The sequence below is a fragment of the Delphinapterus leucas genome, chromosome 5, assembly GCF_059928025.1.
Source record: "Delphinapterus leucas isolate spDelLeu-1000000601 "Yukka" chromosome 5, BTC_Dleu_Yukka2, whole genome shotgun sequence".
NCBI lineage: Eukaryota > Metazoa > Chordata > Mammalia > Artiodactyla > Monodontidae > Delphinapterus > Delphinapterus leucas.
In genome coordinates this window covers 129,596,386-129,622,057 of record NC_143133.1, presented here as the reverse complement: position 1 = coordinate 129,622,057, position 25,672 = coordinate 129,596,386, and the positions used below count along the sequence as shown (strand labels likewise).

General features: G+C 42.4%; 1 protein-coding gene across 4 annotated transcripts in view; it reads right to left on the bottom strand.

Moving 5' to 3' along the window:
• Window positions 1–25,415, bottom strand: part of ABCG2 (ATP binding cassette subfamily G member 2 (JR blood group)) — a 147,032-nt gene extending 121,617 nt beyond the window's left edge. The window contains exons 1-2 of one of the 4 annotated variants that reach the window (XM_022582292.2): window positions 25,292–25,415; window positions 16,773–17,169 (exon numbers count right to left, since the gene is read on the bottom strand). The gene's annotated coding sequence lies outside the window, so the exon portion shown is untranslated. Of the gene's footprint in view, window positions 1–16,772; window positions 17,324–25,191 lie in introns of those variants that run through there. The other 3 variants (XM_022582293.2, XM_089912485.1, XM_022582291.2) reach the window with 3 other exon arrangements.
• Window positions 25,416–25,672: the final 257 nt, after the last annotated feature.

Below are 25,672 nucleotides of genomic sequence, written 5' to 3'. Positions count from 1 at the left end.
TTTTTGTTTGTTTTTAATTTATTTTTGGTTGCGCTGGGTCTTCGTTGCTGTATGTAGGCTTTGTCTAGTTGCATCGAGCTGGGGGCTACTCTTTGTTGTGGTGCACGGGCTTCTCACTGCGGTGGCTTCTCTCGTTGCGGAGCATGGGCTCTAGGTGCGCGGGCTTCAGTATTTGTGGCACACAGGCTTAGCTGCTCCGCAGCATGTGGGATCTTCCTAAACCAGGGATCAAACCTGTGTCCCCTGCATTGGCAGGTGGATTCTTAACCACTGTGCCACCAGGGAAGTCCCAAGATGTATGGGAAGTTAGAGAGCACTTTAGACTACTTTCAAATGACCAAGATAATTTCGGATAGAGCAATTCTCTTACTTGAAGATATAGTCAAACTAAGATCGCACTGAGGGGAAAAATGGGATAGGAAATAAATATAATTAAGGAGGTGGGGTGCAGAGGAAAGTCTTTCTTGATCTTCTCTTCAAGATAAGAGCAAGTTTGGTCACTTTTTCTAATCTGCCTGTGTGTCATAAGTATTGTAGTGATCTTTGGGAATGAGAACCTTTAGTGTAGAGCTAGTTCATAATTAAATTGGCCATGTTCATACTGGGCAGAGCTTATGTCCCAGTTTGCATAGGAAAGTCCCAGTTTACACATGTAGCTCCAAGTGATTATTAATCGTGCCCCCCTCACTCAAAGTAAATGTGGTTGCCTTAGCTTTAGATAAGAACAAAAATAATCCTTCACTAGACTCTGGTGCCCTCTTGTGATTAAAGTATAAAAAGTCATTACAGGGGCTCCCCTGGTGGCGCAGTCATTGAGAATCTGCCTGCCAGTGCAGGGCACCCAGGTTCAATCCCTGGCCCCGGAAGATCCCACATGCCGCGGAGCAACTAAGCCCGTGCGCCACAACTACTGAGCCTGTGTGCCTAGAGCCCGTGCTCCGCAACAAGAGAAGCCACCGCAGTGAGAAGCCCGCACGCTGCAATGAAGGGTAGCCCCCGCTCACCGCAGCTAGAGAAAGCCCGTGCGCAGCAACGAAGACCCAACACAGCCGGAAATTAATTAATTGATTAATTAATTATTTTAGAAAAGTCATTACAGAAACCAAAGAGCTTCCTTCTGAAAGAAGAAACCACTGCAAAATGTGAACATCCCAAAGTGGATCATCTATTAACTTCCCTCCATATCTCAGCTTTGAATTTCATGTCACCAGACTTTATCACTGACTACTCTCCATGGCTGCTGCTTTCTTTGGACTCCAGGACCTCTTCCCCCATTAATCAGTAACTGGCACCCTGTCAGTCTCTCTAACACTACTTCTGTCTTACCTCTTGGTCAATTCAACAAACTCATAAGTGATTTTTCTAGCATGCTGGCCTCTGCCTACCTTGAACTTCTCTCTTCCAGTGTTCTTGTTCTCCAACCTGCTTCAGCTATACACCGCCAGGGCGTGCCACGGACACAGTCATTAGCAATCTCATTTTATGCGTCTTGCTCTCTGACCACCATATCCCACCTTTCCACCTAGCTCCTTCTAGTAACCCAGCTCTAACAAACCCCCACAAGGACCTATAATCATTAACTTCACAAATATTTCACTCTGCCTCATCCCTACTGGTATCTTTAATCTCCATACCAGCTGAAATTCCATGATCATTCATTATGATAATACCCTTGCAAACATCCTCAACTCCCTTGTTCCTCTTTTGTGTTGCCGCTTGCTTGGCAAAGCCAGAATCTCCAGTTAAATTCAAACCTCCCCCACTCTGTGCCTGCACCCCTGCACCTGAATACGGATGGAGAAAAACACATAAAAATTATGATTGTCTGATTTTAAATTCATGATAATGAATCTGAATGCTGGGACTCTGAATGGACTCTAGCAACCCACACTCAAAGCCCATAGCTTCAGAGAACCTAGTAGCAGAAGGGGAAGTGGCACACATGACTCTGGCCTCCCAACTACACTAGCGCCCATGGCCACAGGTAACTGGGCAGCAGCGGCAATGGGGCCTGGGACACCGTTCCTCCACTGGTTGAGGTACTCATGACCCCAGCCCTTGCACCCATCTGCAGTGGTAGAGCCTGCAAACCTTACAACACCAGACATGGTAGGGATACCTGCTTGACCCCAGCTCCCCTCCCAATGTCTCCCTCCCCCCACTGGGCAGCCTGTGTCTCAAGGGATCCTGGATGCAAGGAAAGGGCCCACCATCCCAGTGACAAGAGCAGTTCTGGCAGAAACAAGGCAATAACCACTCCGGAGGAACAAGAAGTGACAACAAAGGCATGGAGCCACACCTCTTACAGAGACAGCTGAGAATGGAAAGTGCTAAATCTCAAATATGACCAGAGGCAGCTCAGGTGAAAGAAACCATAAACTTGTATGATACCACCGTCTACTGGAAAACAAAAGAAAGGACCCTAACAGCTAACCTGTCATTTAACTTCAAATGCACCAGAAGAGGAATACTTCATCAAGCAACATGAAGAACCACAGTAACACTGTACCATGAAAAGAAAATGACAATTTTCCAGAAACCAAACTTAAAGTCATGAATATTGTGATCTAACTGATAGAGAATTTGAACTAGCTGTCTTGAAGAAACTCAACAAGGTACAGGAAAACTCAGAAAGGCAGTTTAATGAGTTCAGGAATAAAATTAATGAACAGAACGAATACTTTACCAAAGAAACTGAACCTCTAAAAGAGAACCAAACAAATTCTGGGGCTGAAGAACACAATAAACGAGATGAAGAATGTATTAGAAAGTACTGGAAATTAAGCAGATCATATGGAAGAAGGTATTAGTGAGCTTAAAGATAGAAATCTGGAAATCATACAAGTAGAAGAAGAGAGAGAAATAAGATAAAAATATTAGGAAATTTTTTGAGAGATATCCAACTCTTTTGGGAAAGGCAACATTAGGATAATGGGCACCCCAGAAGGAGAAAAGAGAGAGAAGGGAGCAGAGAAATTATTTAAAGACATAATAGGTGAGGACTTCCCAAACATGGTAAAGGAACTGGACATACAAATCTATGAAGCTAAGAAAATACCTGAGTACCTCAATGCAAAATACCTTCTTCAAGACACATTATATTAAAACTGTCAAAAGTCAATGATTAAAAAAAAAAGGAATTTTAAGGACAACCAGAGGAAAAAGGATGGTAACCTACAAAGGAACCCCTATTATGCTATCAGCAGATCTCTCAGCAGAAAACCTACAGGCCAGGAAGGAGTGCAACATTCTCAGATACTGAAAGATAAAAGCTGTCAGTCAAGAACGCTCCACCCAGCACTTACCTTTCGTATATGAAGAAGAAATAATTTCCCAGACAAATTTGATGGAGTTCATCGTCAGTAGACTGCCTTACAAGAAATGTTGAAAGGAGCTTTTCTACCAGAAACAAAATGGCAGAAATACACAAAATTTTAAGCAAGGTGATAAACAGAACTAGAAAATTGTAACTCTTTATCAGAAAAGGTTTTTAAGCACTTAATTATGGTAAAAGGGTTAAAGGGAAAAAAAAAGAAAAAAGAAAAATAACTAGCTATCTCAGTATGGTGACAAACACAACATAAAAAGCTATAATTTGAAATAACAAAAACATAAAGGTAAATGAAAACAAAATGCTTGCAGCAGAAAAAGCACTACTTTATCTATGAGACTTTTTATACAAACCTCAGGGTAACCACAAAACATAAACATAAAGCAGAGACACGAAACACAGAAAAAGAGAAAACTCAGAAAAATATCATAGAAAACCACCCAACTAAAATGCCTCATCTATCAATAATCACCCTAAATGTACATAGATTGAATTCACCGATCAAAAGACACAGAATGGCTGGATAGAATTTTTTTTTTTTTTTTTTGGCTGGATAGATTTTTAAAAAGACCCTAGTATATGTTGCCTCCAGGAGACACCTCAGGTCTAAAGACAAACACAGGCTAAAAGTGAGGGGATGGAAGATGATAGTTCAAGCCAATAGAAGGCAGGTATAAACATACTCACATCAGACAAAATAGACTTCAGGCCCAAAAGGTAACAAAAGACCAAAATGGACAGTATAAAGGAAACAGTTCATCAAGAAGTCATAATAGTGATCAATATATATGTACCTAACACAGGAGCACCAAAATAGATTTAAAAAAATTATTAACAGACCTAAAGGGAGAAATTGATCGCAACAAAATAATGTAGGAGACGTTAACACCCCACTTACATCAAAGGATAGATTATCCAAACAGAAAGTCTACAAGGAAACAGCAGCCTTAAATGAAAATTTAGACCAGATGGATTTGATAGACTCGTACAGAACACTCCACCGAAATGCAGCAGAATGCACACTCTTCTCAAGTGCTCATGGAATGTTCTCAAAAATAGACCATACGTTGGGACGCAAAATAAGTCTCAATAAACTCAAGAAGATTAAAATCATATCAAACATCTTTTCTGATCACAATGGAATGAAACTAGAAATAAACTACAAGAAGAAATCAGAAAAATCACAAGTATGTGGAGACTGAACAACGTGCTACTGAACAATTATTGGGTCAACAACGAACTCAAGGAGAAATCAAAAATTACTTGAAGACAAATGAAACTATGACAGACCCAAATCTATGGGATACAGCAAAAGCGGTGGTAAGAGGGAAGTTTATAGGAATCCAGGCCTACCTCAAGGAACAAGAAAAATCTCAAACCACCTACCGTTACACATAGAGAAACCAGAAAAAGAAAAGCAAATGAAGTCCAAAGTAGTAGAAGGAAGGAAATACTAAAAATTGGAGCAGAAATAAATGAAATAGAGATCAAAAAGACAACAGAAAAGATCAATGAATCTAAGAACTGATTCTCTGAAAAAAATAAACAAAATTGACAAACCATTATCTAGACTCACTAAGAAAAAAAGAGAGAAGGTCCTGGTAGATAAAATCAAAAGTGAAAGAGGAGAAATGAAAACAGATACCATAGAAATGCAAAGGGTTATAAGAGAATATTATGAACAGCTATACACCAACATATTGGACAACCTAGAAGAAATGGGATAAATTCTTAGAATCATACAACCTTCCAAGACTGAATGAGGAAGAAACAGAAAATCGGAATAGACTGATGACTAGTACAGAGATTGAAGCAGTAATCAAAAAGCTCCCCAAAACCAAAGCCCAGGACCAGGTGGCTTCACAGGCGAATTCTATCAAGCATTCAAAGAAGAGTTAATAGCTCTTTCTCAAAATAGTCCCAAAAATTGAAGAGAAGAGAACACTTCCTAACTTATCTTCCGAGGCCATCGCCCTGATGCCAAAACCAGACAGAGACAGCACAAAAAAAAGAAAATTAAAGGCTAATATCCCTGATGAACACAGATGCAAAAATCCTCAACAAAATATTAGCAAACCAAATTCAACAATATATCAAACGGATCATACACCACGAGCAAGTGGGGTTTATTCCAGGGACTCAAGGATGGTTCAACATTTGCAAATCAACGAATGTGATACACCGCACTAACAAAATGAAGGATAAAACCCATATGATCATCTCAATAGATGCAGAAAAAGGTTTTGACAAGATTCAATACCGATTTATCATAAAAACTCTCAGTAAAATTGGTATAGTAGGGACATACCTCAACATAATAAAGGCCATACATGACAAACCCACAGCTAGCATCATATTCAATGGTGAAAAATTGAAAGCTATCCCTCTAATATCAGAAAAGGATTCCCACTCTCACCGCTCCTATTCAACATAGTATTGGAAGTCACAGCTAGGGCAATTAGGCAAGAAAAAGAAATAAAGGCATTCAATTTGGAAAGGAAGAAGTAAAACTGTCATTGCTTGCAGAGAAATATAATGTTGTACACATGAAACTTTTATAATGTTATAAATCAATGTTAACTGAACTCAAGGAAGAAAAGAAAAAAAAAACTGAAGCAATTAAAAGAGACTTCTAGATTTCCTCCACCATATTTGCCAAATCTTTCAAATTTGAAGGTGATGTATGCAATATTTGTGCAACCCATTCATTTGATAACTTGTAAAGCTACCATTTTTGAGTAGGGCCAGGTATAAGAAAGCCCTCCAGGCTTCAAGAGAAGCTGCCCTGACACCTGGGCTCAAGACCTAGCAGGCTAAATGGTATTAAAAGTGTCTGTTGCAGAGAGAGATTCTATATACAGCTTGACGCAAGCTCAATTATCACTGCACGGACCTCTAGGGGTTTGGTAAGGCCAGAGCCTCCTCTGATGACAAATATTCTCTGCTTGAAAAGCAGCTCCTGGCTTGCTACTAGCTCTCGTGATTGAGACTAAACACATGACCACATGGCACCAAGTGACCATGCCACCTGAATTTCCCATCATGAACCATAAAACTGGATGTACACAGCAACATTTTTATTGTAATAAGGAACCAGTATCAAGGAGGCTGGGCCCCAGCAGGTCGAGAAGGCACAATTAATATGTATGACCAGTTGGCTCCAACTTCCAAGGTACCTTTTCCTATCCCTTCTCTACATTTTCCTCAACCTAGACAAGTGTCCTCTTGGGGAATTCCCAGTGAACAGTTCACAGAAGGAATAAAGCACAAGTCTAGTCCTCAGATAGATCTGCAAATGATGCTACCCTGACTAAAGTGGATGTCCACTGTACCATAACCCACTCAGGCATGACCACAGAGGACCATGCTGAATGAAGCCCTCCAAGTGGACAGAACGTGGAGGGATGTATCTGGTTATTTATTTCATGGCCTGGGGTACAAAGATCTATAATGATTCCTGGGCAGTGGCTACTGGATTGGCCAGCTGGTTGGGGACTTAGAAAAGACCTAATTGAAAACTTGGTGACAAGATGGACCACGTATGGGCCTTTTGGAGTAGACACAAAGTGTGAGAATATTTGTATGTCATGTATATACCCAGTAGAGGGTATCCACGATGGTGGGAGCTGTCAAAAAATCAGATGATCAAGAGGATCCATTTTGTGAATGTCAGGAAGCCCCCTTCTCCAGGCATCCCAGGGCTTTGCTAAATGGGTCCATATACAAAGTAGCCATGGCAGCACAGAAGAAGGTGTATGCTAATAACATGGTTTTCGCTCCTCTAAGTGGCTATAACTACTGCTGTAACTGTGCCCAATCTGCCAACAGCCGAAGCCAATACTAAGTCACTGATATGGCACCACTGTCCAGGGTGACAGGTGGCTATCTAGTAGCACTTGATTATGGTGGACTCCTTCCACCCTAAAGGGAACAGCTCTTTATATGACCTCAGGGACGGCTACATCTTCTAGGTAAAAGTCTACTTTCCCTGCCTGCAGAGCCTTCTGCCAACACTACCATCATGAAGTTACAGAATGTCTCATCCATTGTCATGGTATACCACACAATACTGTCTTTGACCATGGGCGTATTTGGGGTCAGAGAGGTTTGGAAATAGGTTTATGCTCTAAAAATCCACTACATACCCCATCATGTAGAAGTAGCTGGCTTGACAGGACAGTGAACTGGCATGTTGAAGGCTCGATTATAGTGCCAGCTGGGACAGGAGGCAAGGTTGGGATGCTGACCTACAGCATGGGGTACATGCCTTAAACCAGCAGCCAATATAGCACAGAGCCAGAATGTGACGCTGTGGGGAACACAGAGAGGGATAATTCCTCCATCCACACTGGCTGCCTAGGTGCTTCTCTAACATGCTAGACATAAGCCTGCCTCCCTTTCCTTGACCTACATGCTTTCCTCTGCTCTATTTAAAATTGTAAAACCTCCCTTTGCCTTCTTGACTACCCCTTCCTTTACTATGTGTTTCTCTCTAGCACTTCTCACCCTCTAACGTACTATACTATACAGATTTAGTTACTGTTTATTATCTGTCTTCTCCCACTGGAAGGTGAGCTTTACAAGAGCCGGGTTCTATTTCATTCACTGTTCTATCCCCCATGCCTAAGACTGTGCCTGACACATAGTAGGTGCTCAATACATATTTCTAGACCGACTTACATGAATATCATTAAAGTTCTTGGAGAAGAGTAAACAAATGTCTCTAGTCTATTATCTTTACCTACATAAGAGACTGGTTGCAGGTTTCTTTCTGTGAAAGGCTAGATAATAAATATTTTAGGCTGTGGGCCATGCCCTTGCTGTAACCACTCCACTCTGGCACTGTAGCATGAAAGCAGTCATAGATAGCAGGTAAATGATGGGTAATGCACGGAGATGAAAGAGGGGAATTACTGAAGTCCTGGGAATTGGGAGGGTGAGAAGGAAGTTCATATGCAGAGTCAGTGAAGGGAAATACTTCACACAAATATGTTTGATTGATTTCTTCTTCACTCCTTCTCACTCAACCATCACAGCTAATACAACTGAAGTTAAATTTTCGGTTTGACTTTTAACTTTTGACTATTTTACATTTAAAACTCCCATGGACAATGTTAGTTGATGTAGCCACTATGGAAAACAGTATGGAGGTTCCTCAAAAAACTGAAAATAGAGATGTCATGTGATCCAGCAATCCCACTCCTGGGCATACATCCAGACAAAACTATAATTCAGAAAGTTGCACGCACCCCTATATTCACAGCAGCACTATTCACAATAGCCAAGACATGGAAACAGCCTAAATGTCCATCGACAGATGAATGGATAAAGATGTGGCACATATATACAATGGAATATTACTCAGCCGTAAAAAAAGAATGAAACAATGCCCTTTGCAGCTACATGGATGGACCTAGAGATTATGATACTAAGTGAAGTTAAGTCAGAAAGAAAAATACCGTATGATATCACTTATATGTGGAATCTAAAATATGACACAAATGAACTTACCTACGAAACAGAAACAGACTCACAGACACAGAGAACAGACTTGTCATCGCCAAGTGGGGTGGAGGTTGGGGAGGGATGGAGTGGGAGATTGGGGTTAGTAGATGCAAACTATTATATATAGAATGGATTATCAAGGTTCTACTGTATAGCACAGGGAACTATATTCAATATCCTGGGATAAACCATAATAGAAAAAAATATAGAAAAGAATGTGTGTGTATATATATGTATGTATAACTGAATCATTTTGCTGTACAGCAGAAATTAACGCAACATTGTAAATCAACTTCAATATACTTCAATTAAAAAAAAAAAAACCTCCCACAGAGTACATTTATTAACACAACCTCCAGTTAGAGCCCTTTTTTTTCACTAAGCTATTTTTATTAGTTTATTCAACAGTTGGGGAGTGAAAAAAGTGTTCTCTACCGTTCTAGGTTCTTGTAGCTGGTCTAGGAATTAAATTGGCATGAGACAGATTAACAGGAAAAAAAAGGAAATTTAATCATGTACATACAGGACCTCTAAAAGAATATGAGGCCCAAGGACAAGTTAGGCAATTGAGGCTTATACGCCATCTGAGATAAGGAAAAGGGGGTAGGGACTTCAAATGGGAGGAAGGCAATTCACATGGAGATGGAAAAGCAAATGTTTGGTAACCAAATGTTTGCTATTCTGTGCACAGACAATGAGACGCAGAGAAAACTTTGGTCTCCAGGCCCTGCCAACCTCCCCCTACCACACCTAGCCCCTATTCTTTACAGATATCTCAGGTGGTAGTGTCCTTCCTGAACCAGGCCCTTTATCTAAATTCTTTTAGGCAGTTAAGGGGGAGGTAAAAAGAAAGACTTCCTGAGCCTTTTATTTCTTAAAAACAATCAGCCCAAAATAATTCTCAAGCCGTGGAGACACATTTCAGGGTAGGAGGTTTTGTTCCCCTAAACCACAGATATTTATTGAGCATCTACTATGTGCCAAGAACTAAGCATTAGGATACGCACTGTAATAACAAAGTCCCCATCCTCAGGAAGCTTACATTCTAATGAAGCCAGATAATAAATATGTATATAAATGTATTAAGAAGGTCATTTCGGATAGTGGTATGTCCTACAGGAAGTCACATAACATAATGGGAGGTTTCCTTGAGGAGATACCATTTTAGCTGAAAACTGAAAAATAAGTAAGAGCCAGCCATGCAAAGACCTGAGGGTAGGAGGGATTTTTCCTTTCATCGAGGTAAAATATCTAAAACACAAAATTTACCATTTTTAAGGGCAGAGTTTTGTGACATGAAGGACATCCACATTGTTGTGCAACCATCACCACCATCATCTCCAGGACTTTTTTCATTTTCCCAAACTGAAACTCTGTCCCCATTAGGCAGTAACTGCTCACTTCGCTCTCCTACTGGTGGCAGCCACCATTCTACTTTCTGTTTCTATGAATTTGACCACTATAGGTACCGCATATAAGTGAAATCATACAATATTTGTCTTTTTAAAATAAAGTTATTTATTTATTTTTGGCCGCGTTGGGTCTTCGTTGCTGCGTGCACCCTGTGTGCGGGCTTCCTCTAGTTGCAGCGAAAGGGGGCTACTCTTCGTTGCGGTGCTCGGGCTTCTCACTGCGGTGGCTTCTCTTGTTGCAGAGCACGGGCTCTAGGTGTGCGGGCTTCAGCAGTCATGGCATTCGCAGTAGTTGTGGCTCGCGGGCTCTAGAGCACAGGTTCAGTAGTTGTGTTGCATGGGCTTAGTAGCCCCGAGGCATGTGGGATCTTCCCCGACCAGGGCTTGAACCCATGTCCCCTGCACTGGCAGGAGGATTCCTAACCACTGCGCCACCAGGGAAGTCCCACAACATCTGTCCTTTGATAACTGGTATATTTCACTTAGCACAATGTCATCATGATTCATCTATGCTGTAGAATGTGTCAAAATTTTTAAGGCAGAAATACTATTCCGTTGTATGCATATACCACATTTTGTGGTATTCATCGGTCAATGGACCCTTGGTTTGCTTCCACCTTTTGACGATCGTGAATCATGCTACTGTGGATATGGGTGTACAAATATCTGTTTGAGTGCCCTCCTTCAATTCTTTTGGTATATACCCAGAAGTGCAATTGCTGGATCATATGGGAACTCTGTTTAATTTGAGACAGAGTTTTCCATACTGTTTTCCATACAGTTTTCCAAACTGTTTTCCATAGCAGGTACACCATTTTACAGTCCTACTAGCAAAGCACAAAGGTTCCAGTTTCTCCACATCTATGCCAATACTTGTTGTTTTCCTGTTTTTTTTTTAATTAGGGCCATCCTAGTGGGTATGAAGTGATATCTCGTGGTTTTGACTTTACATTTCTCTAATGATTAGTGGTGTTGAACATCTTTTCATGTGCTTATTGGCCATTTGTATATCTTCTCTGGAGAAATGTCTCTTCGAGTCCTTTACCCTTTTTAAATTGGGTTGTTTGGCTTTTATTGCTATTGAGCTGTAAGAGTTCTTTATATCCTAGATATTAACCCCTCATCAGATGTACGATTTGCAAATATTTTTCTGCCATTTTGTGGGTTGTCTTTTTACTCTCTTAATAATGTCTTTTGATGAATAAAACTTTAAAATTTTGATGAAGTCCAATTTATCTAGTTTTTTTTGTTGCTGCCTGTGCTTTTGGTGTCATATTCAAGAAATCACTGCCAATCCAATGTCATGAGCTCTTCCCCTATGTCCTCATCTAAGAATTTTACACGTTTAGCTCTTATGTTTGGGTCTTTGATGCATTTTAACTTAATTTTTGTATATGGTATAAGATAAGGGTCTAACTTAATTCTTTTGCATGTGGATATCCAGTTTTCCCAGCACCGTTTGTTGGAAAGGCTGTCTTTTCCCCACTGAATGGTCTTGGTACCTCTGCAGAAAATCATTTGACCCTATATATGAGAGTTTATTTCTGGGCTCTCTCTTCTGTTCCATTGGTCTGTATGTCTTTATGCCAATACCACAGTTTCAATTACTGTAGCTTTGCTGAGGGTAGAGGTTTTATTGTTTGTTATTGGGGGGCTGCACCACACGGCTTACGGGATCCTAGTTCCCTGACCAGGGATTGAACCGGTACCCCGGGAACTGAGAGCGCCAAGTCTTAACCACTGGACTGCCAGGGAATTCCCGAGGGTAGAGTTTTAAATCAGAGACCACAGCAATTCCAAAGAACTAGAGCAGGGAATTGGCAAAATTTTTCCTGTAAAAGGAAAGACAGTAAACATTTTGGGTTTCACAGGCCATGTGGTCTCTGTCACAATTACTCTACCCTGCTACTGTAGCACTAAAGTAGCCATAGATGATAATACATAATCAAATGGGTGTGGCTGTGTTCTAATAAAACTTTATAAAAATAAGTGGAAAGAGATTCTCAAAATCATTAACCATCAGGGAAATGCAAAACAAAACCACAATGAGCTATCACCTCACACCTGTCACAAATAACAAGAGGTGGAGAGGGTGTGGAGAAAAGGGAACCCTTCTTCACTGTTGGTGGGAATGTAAATTGGTGTAGTCACTGTGGAGAACAGTATGGAGAGTTCTCAAAAAACTAAAAATAGAACTATCATATGACCCAGCAATTCCACTGATGGGTATATATGCAAAAAAACCCCAAAACCCTAATTCAAAATGATACATGCAGAAAAACAAAAAAAAAACCAAAAACCGATACATGCACCCCAGGGTTCACAGCAGCATTATGTACAATTGCCAACGTATAGAAGCAACCTAAGTGTCCCCCAACAGATGGATGGAAAAAGAAGATGTGGTGTATATATGTACAATGGAATACTATTCAGTCATTAAAAAGAATGAAATTTTGCCATTTGCATCAACATGGATGGACTTGGAGGGCATTTTGCTAAGTGAAATAAGTCAGACAGAGAAAGACAAATACTGTACTATATCATTTATATGTGGAATCTAAACAATACAACAAACTAGTGAATATAACAAAAAAGAAGTAGACTAACAGGTATAGAGAACAAATTAGTGGTTACCAGTGGGGAGGGGGAAGGGGGGGCAATACAGGAGGAGGGGGTTACAAAAAGGGGGGTTATTATGGGATATATGAAATCATCTGTGTGAAACTTTCGAAAACTGTGAAGCACTATAGAATTTAAAGAATACTTCATTCAATAAAAAAGATAGGTGGCAAGACAAATTTGCCCCAAGGGCAGTAGTCTGAAGCCCTCTGGACTGGTGGCCACAGCTGGGCATTTTCAAAGGCCTGAAGGAAGGCCAGCGTGATAAGAACAAAGATGAGAGAGAAGGGAGATGAGGTTGGAGAGGTATACAGGGGCCAGGTCACATAGACGCTTGTTGACCACAAGGAGGATTTGATTTATTCTCCCTCATCCATTCACCTACCGAACATCCATCAAAGACCTACTAGGAGTTAGGGGCTGGGACTACATAGAAGTTAGGCTCAGTCCTCAGCCTCCTGGAGCTTCGATGGAGAGAAGAGGCATAAGCGAAGGAGTTTTAACACAGTATCACATTTCCTTTCTGAGTCATGGCGTACGCTCCATTCCATCACCTGAACCATGGGATTCCTGCTCTGAGCTTTACTCTACTGCCTTCGTTTGAGCCTTTATTAATTCTCTCCATGATGGTTGCAACAGTCTATTTAAACAGCTCTCTGCCTGTAGTCTAACCTTTTCCCAAACTGGCCTCCATACTGCAGCAGGAGACACTTCTAAAATGCAACTCTGATTGCACTCCCCGGCTTCAAACTACGTTGATGTCTTCCATCGCTGTCCGAGTTAAGTTCAAGCTTTTAAGATGACATGTAAAGCCTGGCGTGATCGGGCCCTTGCCAACGTCTCACCAGCATCTGCTCTCTACCCCCTCGGTGGGAAGCGCTAGCTGACAGCTCAGGACACCTACTTATACGCGCGTAAGAACATGTGTAACTCATGATTAAGTCCTGGAGTAACACCTACATCAAAGAACAGCATTTGATACCTGCTCACGCAATATCTTCTTGCTGTTGGTGTTTCTACTATAAAGTATAATTATGAATTGAGCAAGACTCAGAAATAATAAGAGCAAAGACACATAGAGATAGTCTGTGCCTGGCACTGTTAAGTCATTTAATCCTCACAACCACCATATGAGGCAGGTGGTATCATTGTCTCCATTTTACAGATTAGGAAACTGAGGCACAGAATGGTTAAGTCCTCCAGGATCGCACAGCTTATAAGTGTGATGGCATCAATATTCAAACCCAGGAATTCTGACTCTATAATCTCTGTTGTTAAGCACACAAAGCCTCCTCACTAAACTATAAATATGTTCTTTAAAAATACTGACCGAAGCTATGCCTGTAGTCTAAAAGCATGGTCTCTGGATGGTAGCATTCAAATCACCTGTGAGCTATTAGACATGCGAATTCTCAGGCCTGGGCCCTGACCTACTGAATCAGATCTCTGAAGTTAGGGCCCAGGAATCTGAGTTTTAGCAAGCTCCCCAGGTGATTTTCAATCACAATAAAGTCTGCGAAGCCCTGCTCTAAAATGCTTATTCCTAGGGAGTAGAGACGCTAATGGATGCAAAGGTTATGACAAACGTGGATAATTCTGACAATCCTAGAAACAGGATTCTTTTTAATGCACAAACGTTTCAAATTTTGACATTAAAAGCAAACAAATCCTAGCAGAGAACAATAACGGTTGTCATAGGTTTTGAGAGGATGCTTGACAGGATGAAGAAAAGTACAGGATAAACCTGAACTTACAGCAAACGGCCAAGTTTCAATCCAACACACCTACTAACCAGCTGTGTGACTTTTCAGAAATTGCTTAATTGGAGCCTCAGTTTCTTCACTGACAGGTAAAAATAATAATCCCCTTGACGTGTACCCCATAATGGCTGTGAAAAATCAAGCAGGGTGAGATATGTGACAAAGCTTTGTATGGAAGGATAGCGTGCTGATCAAGTTTCCTTTTCTGCTGTATCTGTTTACAAAAGAATATACGCATTTCCCCTTCTGCTCAGGAAATGGATAGGAATTTGAGTCACTTGCAGTGACTGAAGAGATCCCTACTTTTTTTAGTGAAGGTTGCAGGAGATAACACAGCCGGAATGACGGGTTGCTCCAGGCTTGGAAAGTCAGGGAAGTGGCCTCACCTGAGAGAATGGGGCCAAAGCGCTGACAGATGGTGGTAGGACTACGATCATATGTCTCTAAACTCATCTGTAGCTTTACAATTTCTCCCCCCATAGAAGTTCATGAAGGCTTAGCTTAGGCTGATACTCAGCCCTGCGTGCTTCTTACTGCCTATCAGTGTGGTCTGCTTTGGTGTGGGCTCTTTACAGCAGCTTCTGTTTTGATTAGTCAGCGTTTGTGCCAAGTAAGTTGTTGAATTTTTAAGTAACACCCCCATTATGCTCCATAATGGAAAGGAATGTTATTTGACATTTATTTCAAACAGAAGCAACACCCCTCGGTCTGGGATGGTTTAATGGATTCATACTGAGCCTCACCAGGCCTGTTCACGCCACTGACCTTTGATTCAATTGACTGTCCTTGACTCAATGACAAATAGTTCCAGCATGTTCATTAAAAATGCAATTTTAGGGCTTCCCTGGTGGCGCAGTGGTTGAGAGTCCGCCTGCCGATGCAGGGGACACGGGTTCGTGCCCCGGTCTGGGAAGATCCCACATGCCGCGGAGCGGCTGGGCCCGTGAGCCATGGCCGCTGAGCCTGTGCGTCCGGAGCCTGTGCTCCGCAACGGGAGGGGCCACAACAGTGAGAGGCCCGCGTACCGCAAAAAACAAAACAAAACAAAAAAAAATGCAATTTTAAATTTACCTATTCTGTCTCAAGCACATTTTTCTAGCTGAGGAAGACGCGAGCTACTGCTCTAGAAAAACTCCCATGCACGTGAGGGAAAGAAATCTATTATCACGCTGGGGTTTCTTGTGTTCACTTCGCACACCTGACTTCCCTGGCCACAACTTGCCTTTCTTTCCCTTTTCTTCTCCCATTGTTTGCTTCTCCCCTCAAGAGGCACAGAATAGGTACCCTCCCTGTTATTCATTTTTTGCCCTCTTGGCTTGTGGCTTTCGGATTAAAAGCAACTTTCTGATAAATATGTATCACTTAGGACAGGGGGGCTGCTCGATTTAAAGAGGAACACTCTCACAAGAAGAGAAAACACATCAATCATATTCCATACTCCAACTGACTTTAAACTGCATCACAGATTCGCACGCTGTACAATCTTCACCTCCAAATGGTAGGAGGAAGACACCAGTTATTTTTCTAGATGTGTAATTTTCGACTGAAGCTGAAACGTTCAAATGACCGCTAGCTACCCCAGTTAAGGCACGATGTGGATACTTATTCCCCAAAATTGCAAAAATGTTTCTGGCTCTGCTCAAAGTGACCCATGTGGTCTAAGGAGCAGACCAACATCCTCTGTCACTTGGGGTGACGTGGCTTACCACATCTAGGAACTATTTAACACAACCCCCCAAACTCTGAGACTGTCCATCAAAGCAGGTACAACCTGGGCACAATGGTGTCTGATTTTCCTCCCAGGCACTCTACATAAATCATGTGCTCAGCCAAATGCCTTCATTCTGCCAGCATCTCCCAACCCCTTTCCCCCAAAAGCAATAAACCGAGAGGGTGTTAGCCGTTGTTACCCGTGGTTCATGGGCCAGCAGCACTGAGGTCACCTGGGAACGTGTCAGATATGCAGAGTCTCAGGCCCACTGACTTCTGCTGCTTTTTAACAACATCTCCAGGTGATTCATACACACATTCAAGTACGAGAAGTACTGGTTTAATTGACACACTTGTTAAAAGCACATACCAAAAAAGAATCAAGATTCTCCACTCAGTGTGAACATTTGAAAAAAACAAAAACAAACAACTCACCTCCGTTATGATCTGTGATGCTGGAAGGAAAGCACCTTGGTAGAGAGGCAGTGGTGATACTGAGAAGATTTGGACTCTTGTGGGCTTTCCCACAGAGACTTCAACCAAGGTCCGCGTCTATTAAAGTCCAGGAGCTTCCCTTCCTTCCAGCTCTCAAGGTGCAAGAGGAAGCACCAGAGAGGAAACTTACCAGCTCCCGGCTAGGTCTTCCAACTACCAGAAAGACTGAGGCTTTCCAAATAAGCTAGCCATGGGATAATGTCCAGTTCTCCTATCTCCTTGAGTTCCTTTTTTCTCCACTGTTAGCTGGTTATTAACCACATTTCCTTCTCGATCACTGGGATTCAAACAGACAACCTAATGCATCTAACCAGCCTGGGATCCTTTTCCGACGTTCCTAGCAAGGGGATAAAAAAGGAAGAAATTCACGTGTCAGAGAGATATTTTTATATCTTTTCCTTTGTGCAAGAGAATCCTGACAACAGTATCTCCGACACTCATGGCAACTTTAGCAAGGATAAAAACCGATTCTAGCAAATAGTTTTGCTCTGTGTAAACTTCCTGTCTTTTGCTAGATGTGACGTAACAGGGGCCTCCTTTCACAAGCTCTGTCTTCTAGCAAAAGAATACAAGCAGGAAGATAACACAGATTTGGAAAGGAAGTGAAAGAAACCAAAGCACAGCCAGCATTAGGTTTCAGTGCAAAGGCCCACTAGAGATTTGAAGAGAAGAACTATATTTGGAACCCGCTATCCTTCTAATGTTCTTTTCTAAACCAGAAGTATAACAGGAAGTTAAGGTTGTATTAAATAGGCATTTCAGATTCCGAAAACATGAAGGATGTCGAGGGACAAAATCTGACACATACTAAGAGCTTCTGGCTCCACTCTTTACCACCCGTGACCAGTTTTTTGATCCAAGGCTTCTCAACATAAAATGGTGGTAACAATAGTGCTTTCCTTAGAGAGCTGGAATAACAATATCATGAGATACGTGAAACGCCGATTACTGAACTCGCCTTGCTGGAAGTCCTCTTTATAGTCAAGTATCCTGATTTTCCTCTCTACCGTGCATACCTAAGCACAGCTCAGGCAGTCAATAAATATTTATTGAAATGAAATGCAAGCTGTTAAGAAATTCCATCTATTTCTTTTTTTCTTTTCTTTTTAAAATTTATTTATTTATATTTAAAAAATCTTTTGGCTGCATTGGGTCATCGTTGCTGCACGCAGGCTTTCTCTAGTTGCGGAGAGCGGGGGCTACTCTTCATTGCAGTGCACAGGCTTCTCATTGCGGTGGCTTCTCTTGTTGCGGAGAACGGGCTCTAGGGCATGTGGGCTTCTGTAGCTGTGATGCACGGGCTTAGTTGCTCCCTGGCATGTGGGATCTTCCCAGACCAGGGTTCGAACCCGTGTCCCCCGCATTGGCAGGCGGATTCTTAACCACTGTGCCACCAGGGAAGTCCCATCTATTTCTTTTTATCATTTTTATTGTGGCAAAATACATATAACATAAAATTTTAGCCATTTTTAAGTGTCTGATTCAGTGGCATTAATTACATTACAATGTTATGTAACCATCACCACTATCCATTTCCAAAACTTTTTCATCACCCCAAATAGAAACTCTGATCATGAAGAAATAACTCCTCCAGGGTTCTTTTATTTTTTTTTTATTATTATTTTTTTTGCGGTACGTGGGCCTCTCACTTGCTTCCTAACTGATATAGACCCATGGTCGACTTAGGTAAGCTGACTGAGTAAACTCTTAGCAAAGCTCAGAGTACCTGGGCTCAAATTCTCATGATTCCCATTTATTCCAAACAATAAACATTAGATAAGTCCTTGCTTAAGAAGTAACTGAGCCCTTTTTTCCATTGAGGTAAATCTAAGTGCTCCCAATTTAGGAAACACATATTGCTTTTCTGAAAGAAGGTAACACAAACTTTAATTTTCAAATTCCTCCCATGTTTCATGTAACATGTAATTTTATGTTATTAAATGTAATATTAAGACAATAGTAATTCAATATGGGGAGGAAAGGAGGAAGGCAGGAAGGGAGGAAAGGGGAGAAATTTGAACCTAAATGTTTACCTATAAAGGTATATGGTTAAACAAAATGGAGCGCATGCATACAACAGAATATTATACAAAAAAGAATGAGATAGAAATTTATGTACTGTCTTGACAAAGAAAGATCTCCAAGACATATTAATTATAAAAAGCAAGTTGCTAATAAACACAGGGCATATAAGTTCACTTATGTTAAAATGCACCCATGTAGACAGACACACACACATGCCCTCACAAAACAAAACTATGTATTTCTATATGTACCCATCTATGTATGTAATCACATAAAAAAACCTTTGGAAAGATATGACTCAAAATGGCAGCAATATCTGGAAAGTATGGGGTTAGGAGGCGGGGATAATTTTTTGAACATATACATCTCTGTTGTTTAAAGACTTCCCACCACGTATGCATCTATTTTCCTATTTTTCTTAGATTAAAAGCCAAAGACCTTTACATGTAATCTGTATCTTCCACCCCTATCCCTCTCATCTCATGTTCCCCTTTACCGATTGCAACGTAGTGAGACATATCTCCCTGTTATACCTCAAATATACATACACAGACCCACCTCATGGCCGCTGCCCTAGCTGTTCCTTTTCCCTAGAAAGTTCTTCCCCTATTTATCTATTTGGCTCATTCTTTCACTTCCTCCAAGTTTTTCTTCAAATGGTAACTTCTCATGAGGCCTACCTGACCTCCCAACATAAAATTGCAGTTCCCCTCTTGCACTGTTGGTGGGAATGTAAGTTGATACAGCCACTGTGGAGAACAGTATGGAGGTTCCTTAAAAAACTAAAAATAGAATTACCATATGACCCAGCAATCCCACTACTGGGCATATACCCTGAGAAAACCATAATTCAAAAAGAGTCATGCACACCAATGTTCATTGCAGCACTGTTTACAACAGCCAGGAGATGGAAGCAACCTAAATGCCCATCGACAGATAAATGGATAAAGAAGATGTGGCACATATATACAATGGAATACTACTCAGCCATAAAAAGAAACGAAATTGAGTTATTTGTAGTGGGGTGGATGGACCCAGAGTCTGTCATACAGAGTGAAGTAAGTCAGAAAGAGAAAAACAAATACCGTATGCTAACGCATATATATGGAATCTAAAAAAAAAAAAGGTTCTGAAGAACCTAGGGGCAGGATGGGAATAAAGACGCAGACCTACTAGAGAATGGACTTGAGGACACAGGGAATGGGAAGGGGAAGCTGGAACGAAGTGAGAGAGTGGCATGGACATATATACACTACCGAATGTAAAATAGATAGCTAGTGGGAAGCAGCCACATAGCACAGGGAGATCAGCTCGGTGCTTTGTGACCGCCTGGAGGGGTGGGACAGGGAGGGTGGGAGGGAGGGAGATGCAAGAGGAAAGAGATATGGGGATATATGTATATGTATAACTGATTCACTTTGTTATAAAGCAGAAACTGACACACCATTGTAAAGCAATTATACTCCAATAAAGATGTTTAAAAAATAAAGTCAACTATGAGAATTCAAAAAAAAAATTGCAGTTCCTCGTACTATCATTCTTGATCTACCATATGTTATTTTTGTTAATAGCACTTATCACTTTCTAACATATTATGTAATTTCCTTACTTATTATGTTTGTTTTTCTCCTTCCACTAGAATTACGCTCTATGTGGGCATGAATTTTTATTTGCTTTGTTCATTGATATAGCCTTAGTCCCCAGAATTGTGCCTGGTATACCAGTAGGTACTTGATAAAATATATTAATCAATTCACAAATCTTCACAAGAATATATTCATGTATTTTTAAAATCAAAGATATCCACAATCTCACAAACAAAAAGTCAGAATAAAATGTTTAAGGACCCCCCAGGTTCTGTGGAACAAGTTTTGAAAACCTCTGGTTTAAACCTCTTAAATAAGATAAAACTTATGGGAAGGAAGCTTTTTAAATGGAAGCCCCTCTACTGACTTAGGCACACTATCTAACAGTGCATATTATCTTACCCTGGAACACCTATTTTTCAGACAACTAGGAATAAACCAACCACTCCTAGGAACTTCTGTGAAATCCCCTGCTCTTTCATTACGAAGGCAAAGAACCAGTGAAGATCCCTTATTTCTTATAAAGGAAGCACTGTGCAAAAGTGAAGAGTTGTAGCAAAAATCATGTCTAATTCTTGGAGGCCTCCTTTATCTTTCAAAAATATGTATGTCCCTAAGGGTGTAGATGGACTTGAATTCCTGATCTTGTTTGAGTAGATATTGAAGCCTTTGGAATAGGGAAAGTGAGAAAGGTTTCAAACAGCCAGCTTCATCCTCTAATTCAAAGAACAGTAAAGTCCTTTAGCTAGAGAAGACTTTTATCAGAATCCGTAGTATGGCGTGGGGAGGAAGCCAATCCAAATTATGAGGGAGGGGAGGTTGGGAAGGTGATCCCCAGGCAAGTATTTTGCCAGCCCTGTTTTTCCCCCGGCTTTAACCGTTCCTCAGTGCTCTGAGAGGCAGTCACAGAGAGCAGTCCTTAGCTAAGCATTTGAAAATGATGGAAGGGCCTTTGATAGTATCCCAAACTTTTGTTTTGTTTCCCAGCCTATGTTGGCTTATGATGGAGTCTTCAGAATTCACTAGAATGCATTCATGTAAATTTATGATAATCTATTCCTATGTTCCAGGGTATGGAAAAGTTGCTCCAAATTTTCTTTAAGATTTAGAAGCAAACTCAAGACTTAGGAATTGTTTACAAAGAGTCAAAAATCCTATGTTGCATGCTTTTATTATCAAGACTCTCAATGGTTATGTACAAGTCCCTCAGCACTCATAGTTTGGGTTTCTCACTTTGCCAATTATCAACTACTCAGAGTTAAGGGCCATATCTTAGGCTTCTGTAGTGTACGGTCATCATTATGAACAAATGACAACATAAACTGAGGCTATGAACATTACTTAAAATCACACTTCTGGCAGAACTTTGAAACACCAAACCTGCTTCCACGGTGCTTCTGCATTTTAAAAGCCAAAAGCTACAACAGAAAAGCAGTAATCGTGACACACTCTCCTTGTGAACTCTTCAAACTTGTTATGTACTGAACTGGCTACACAAGAAGCTCTAGGAGAGGGAAGCTCAAATCAAAGCAACCATTTTTTACTGGGCAGACCAACCTCACCTCTTTATTGCCTCGCAAGTTTGTGCAACTGCGATAAATGTTTAGTGTTTAAGCAATCTAGGTACAAGAGTTCAGGACTGGTACCGTGATCAGCTCAATAGAGAAGAGGAACTCTCAGGAGGCCTGGCTTTGATACCGACCAGGGTTCTTGGCCTTCCGCAATCAATAGAAATTGACTAGAGGCCAGACGAGAAGGCTTTATCGGGGCCCCTGTAGCAGCACGGGGGAGTGAGAACAAGGCACAGGTTCCCTTGCTTGCTTGTTCCCTGACGGGGAGCGAGCTGGCTCCTTAAACGGGGCGAGGGTAGTGCTGTGATCAGGGGTCCGGCCAGAGGGGTAGCTTAGGTGTTTTGCCCACCCCTCTGGTGGTGCTGAGTGCACAGGGCACACTCACTACCGTGCTGTTGCCCCCAACACCCTGTTTTTGGTCCCAGCTCTTCAGAATTGGCAGTTGGGTTTTTTTTGGTCTCTTTGTATCTTCTGGGTCCAGAATCTGCCCCAACTGCGCATGCACGCAGTTATTTTTAGTCCTGTAGAGTTTCTTTGTATTTTGTTGCTGGATGAGAGGTGTGTCCAGGTGTGAGAATGCAGCACTGCAGCTAAGTGTCCTGGGTCCCAGCCTGTCTCAGTTTTACTTTTTTTCACAAGACTGAAGATCTACACAACAAATGCAGCAAATTTTATATATTTCCATAATTATGCATTTGTATGTCTGTATATATCTTATGTAGCAGAGAGCGCAAGGGAAGTGTCCGAAAGGAAGGAGATACTTAAAAAGACTAAAAAATCAGAAACATCAATGTGCCCCACAAGAGGAGAATGTGACAAACTGTGGTATATGATACCATAATCATAAAAATTAACAAGTATATGGTCTATATTGATCATGGCATATGAAGTATTTGAGGAGGAAAAAACTTTTGCTGTACACTTAGGTTGAGGTCTTGGGGACCTCTGAATTAAACTGACAAAAAGACAACAGGAGAAAAAAGCCTTATTCATATGGAAGCAGCTAGTAGCTAGCTAACTGGTTAAAGACAGAGGCTTATCTACCTAACTTAGTAGGGGAAAGAGGGAGATGGAGAAAAATCTATGGAAAAAACAAGTAGGTTTCCATAGGAAAGAAAAGGATTTTTAGGAGAATAAACTGGAGATAAGAAAGCCTGTGATAATATTTATGAATATGCAAGTGGGCTTTTCCATCTCCTTCATGGCCAAGAAACTCCCAGAGAGGAGATTTACGGCCTATTTACTTTTGATCTCTCTCCTAGGAGTAAGCTCATCCTGAAGAGGGAACTTATGACAGCCTCACTTCCTCAGAAGTTTCTGCTCTTAGATAAGGGAAATGCTGAGAAGGCTTCTTTCTGCAATCCGTTGATTCTTAATTGCCTTCAGCTCAAATGAATCCTCATGCCAAAGGGGCATATTGGGGGTAGGGGGGCATATCCTGATCCCCTTCGGTATAAGGTTATATTAGGTGATGAAAATCAGAACTAAATTAACATGAATGTTTTCACTGGTTTTTAAATATAAAAAAAAGTATGCCTAAACATGGCAGAGATCAGAAATCAGTTTGGGAAAAAGAAAATAGGGCTTTAATAGTCATTATTAAGTTTCTTATTCTGTAAGTTTATTAAAGTTCATAGCCATCAGTCATTTTTTAGGTGAGTGAGGGAGAAGTATGAGAATATTAAGAAGAAATTCAGTCAGGCAGGGAGAGAGATAGTTAAAAAAAAAAAAAAAAAAAAAAAAAAGAGTAGAGGGTCTTCCCTGGTGGCACAGTGGTTGAGAGTCCGCCTACCGATGCAGGGGACACGGGTTCGTGCCCCGGTCCGGGAAGATCCCACGTGGCGCGGAGAGGCTGGGCCCGTGAGCCATGGCCGCGGAGCCTGCGCGTCCGGAGCCTGTGCTCCGCAACGGGAGAGGCCACAACAGTGAGAGGCCCGCGTACCGCAAAAAAAAAAAAAAAAAAAAAAAGTAGAAAGGTAGTGAGAGGGGAAGGAAGGCACAGAAGGGGACGGACAAAACAAAAACCCACAGAGAGGGCCTCCCTGGGTGGCGCAGTGGTTGAGGGTCCGCCTGCCAGAATAGGGGACGCGGGTTCGTGCCCCTGTCCGGGAGGATCCCACGTGCCGCGGAGCGGCTGGGCACGTGAGCCGTGGCCGCTGGGCCTGCCCGTCCAGAGCCTGTGCAGCCTGGGCAGGGAACAGACCGGGAAAGAAGGGTCTTTTTTTTTTTTTTTTTTTTTGCAGTACGCGGGCCTCTCACTGTTGTGGCCTCTCCCGCTGCGGAGCACAGGCTCCGGATGCGCAGGCTCAGCGGCCATGGCTCACGGGCCCAGCCGCATGTGGGATCTTCCCGGACCGGGGCACGAACCCGTGTCCCCTGCAACGGCAGGCGGACTCTCAACCACTGCGCCACCAGGGAAGCCCTTGGTCTTAGTCTTGATGTGCTTTTACTATGTCCTCTCCTTCATCCCCTGACACATTTTCCAATTATTCTATCCCTCCTGGTTTCCAATGAACAGCTGCAGCGTTCTCAGGTCTCTTCTGGAATTTTTTTCCACATAATTATTAATACATAAGTACTTATTAACCTTACCTGACTTTGGTAGTGGAAAATAATTAACTTTGGGATGAAACAGGGCTGGGTTTGAATTCCTAGCCAGCACCCTCTGGTAGCTGCTTTTTGTATTTTGTTATCTGTAGGAGTTTGGGCCTGTACAGAAATCCTCTCAAACTGGCCATGGGTTGGAATTGAGGCTCTGCTGGGACGGAGGTAGCTCTTCCCTCCACTCGTCCGTCCCCCTCTGGGGAAGTAGCTCCTCTCTGCAAAGTCAAAAGTGTGCGCATTATCTAGAAATGGCCATGCCAGTTGACAAGTTCTCTCAAACCTATCTCCTCCCATTATACAGCTAGAGAGCCGGTCCATCCCTTAGTATAGACTTTTGAAGGAATCTCACTGGTTGTTGACTAGAGCTGAGGATTGGCTCCATTCAGGATCCTGTCGTCCAAACAGCAAGAAGTGTCAGTTGGGACACACATGGCCACCAGGCCGAATATTTAAGCAAGAGCTACGAATAGGGCAGTGCCTGGGAATGAGGGTTTGGGCTGGACAGAAAGGCCAGCGGAACCTCGGACCAATCCCTCGATCTCTTCAGTTTTCCCTGCAAAGCGGAGCTAGTACCTGGCAAACGCTGTGCTGTGCGGCCCAGAACCGACCACCAGGACCGAGGAACTACAGTAGCCCCCTGGCTGCGGGGACACCGCCCGGGGACAGCTCTCACCCGCTCTCCGCTCCACGCGCTTCCCCGGGCAGAAGAGCGCCTCCTCGCCGCCGACAGTCACGTCCTCTTCCCGAACGGCCGGCCTCCCATCGCCGGTGAACGTTCGGGGGCCGCGGCCAGTTCCGCCAGACCCGCCGGGCGCGCACTGAGGAAGAGCCGGGAGGAGGCGGGGCCGGCGGGCGGCTCGGCGGGCGGTTCGCTCAGCCTCGGTATTTGAGGCAGATTCGCTGTCCGGCCGGCGCAGCGGCCGCAGGGGGAAGAGCAAGGGACGAAGGAAGGAACGGGGGGAGGAAGTGAGCGAAAAAGGGGGACGGGAAGGGCAGCTAGCTGTTCGGACCCGCTTTCAGGCGCCGCAGGTCCGGGTCTCCGCCAGGCCCTCCC